This window comes from Chrysochloris asiatica, unplaced genomic scaffold, assembly GCF_000296735.1.
Source record: "Chrysochloris asiatica unplaced genomic scaffold, ChrAsi1.0 scaffold00169, whole genome shotgun sequence".
NCBI classification, from domain to species: domain Eukaryota; kingdom Metazoa; phylum Chordata; class Mammalia; order Afrosoricida; family Chrysochloridae; genus Chrysochloris; species Chrysochloris asiatica.
In genome coordinates this window covers 2,717,177-2,718,957 of record NW_006408687.1, presented here as the reverse complement: position 1 = coordinate 2,718,957, position 1,781 = coordinate 2,717,177, and positions in this window count along the sequence as shown.

Here is a 1,781-nt window from a genome sequence, read left to right as displayed (position 1 = left end):
TTTCCAATCTTCTGGTAAACACAAAGCACATATACATGTATGAGCTGTGAAACAAGAACTATGTAATATTGGTGATTCTAAATATTTGTTAAATGTTTTTGTATTCATATTTCGTTGTACAATATTGCACAATATAAAGATCAATACTAGAATTTGTGCTAATTATTTAAATTTTTTCTTTATCTTTTTTCTAGAAAAAGATGAAATAGAAAAATATAAACTACATACCAATGTAAAAAGGGATTGCAGAAGAAATGAAGAAACCTTTCTATTTTGATTCCTTTCATCGCAATTTTTTGTTTTCCTGCTTGTTGAACAAGGTGTCCATCATTTTCATTTTGTATTGGGCACCACAAATTATGTAGCTTCCCAGAATTAGTATTAATGTAAATATGACTTTTATTGGGACCTGACACTGTTTTATATTTGTAGAAAATTAGCTTCTATGACTGACAAAAGTATAAAATAAACCTTCAGAGTAGATTTTTTGCCTATATCTTCTTAATATGAGAAATATAGTTCTTGTTTAGTTTTATTTCATTTAGAAAAAAAATAAAATGAAATCTTTTTTAATTGTTGGCCTTTTCTCTCTTGCTTGTTGCCCTGCTTAAGTTCCAAAAGTTATTGTGTTGCTACTGACCTTATTGCAGCAAACACATCACCATTTCACTACAAAAGCTCATCAAGCCAAGATGATAAGTTCTAAAATTAAATGATGATGACCATAGCAAAGCCTACCAGAGTTGGATGACTCTAGGCTGAGAGTGAACCTAGCTGTACAAAGATATGTAAATTGCCCAATAAATAAATCAAAGCTTTCAGAGCTGGGACCTGCTTTTTTCCCTAACACCCTCCTTTTGCAGCCTCCCATGTCTCATTGTGTTTATGGGTGGCACACCTCCTACAGGTTGTGCCAGGCCCTGCTTATATACTCAAGAGTACGGCCCCTTTGATGTCTTGAGTTCTATGACTCCAAGGCTGTGAACTTAGTGCACTCTCCCAAAGCCACACCTTCCTCTGGCAGGGCCAAGGGCTCAGGGCCGTAAGCAAAGACTCAAGCTGAGGCGGGTTAGATGAGGGCATGTTGCCCTGTTTTAGCAGTCTGTCAACAACTTAAAGAAAATTGCAGAACACTATATTTGGCAAGGCAAAGAGATTAACTTGAAGTGGCAAGCTGCCCAGATTTAAGGTAGTCTTAATTATATGCATAAAATTGCAAAGATGATAGGATATTTCTCTTTCTAGCTATCTCTCACTCCTCACCCAACCTTTAAGAATACATTTCCTCCCACAGCTCATCAATTCCTATTCCACTGATATTATTGAGAGTTAAATAAGATGCTAGTTGTTGCAGTTATTTTCAGATGTCATCAACCTGCAATTCATGAAGATCACAGGCTCAATAGGACAAAATGTTACCATCATCCCTACGATCAGTAGCAAATCCAACTGTTTTGATCCATATGGTTTCCGTTGACTGACAATTGGAAGTAGATTCCCAGGTCTTTCTTTCTAGCCTACCTTTGTCTGAAACCTGTTCAGCAGCATAGCAATCTGCAAAGCCTCCATTGACAAGCTGGTGGTGGTTGCTCATGAGGTGCTCAGGTCAGAAACCAAACCCAGTTTTCTGTATGGGAAATGGAGCTTCTAACATTGAAGCACCATTGCAAGTTTGGACATACCAGAAGGTCCCAGTGGAAGTGTAGCTGAAGAAAAGCTTTCTTCATTATTTTTATACTATCTGATAGTATGGAACACTTCACTAAACTTTTAAGTATCTA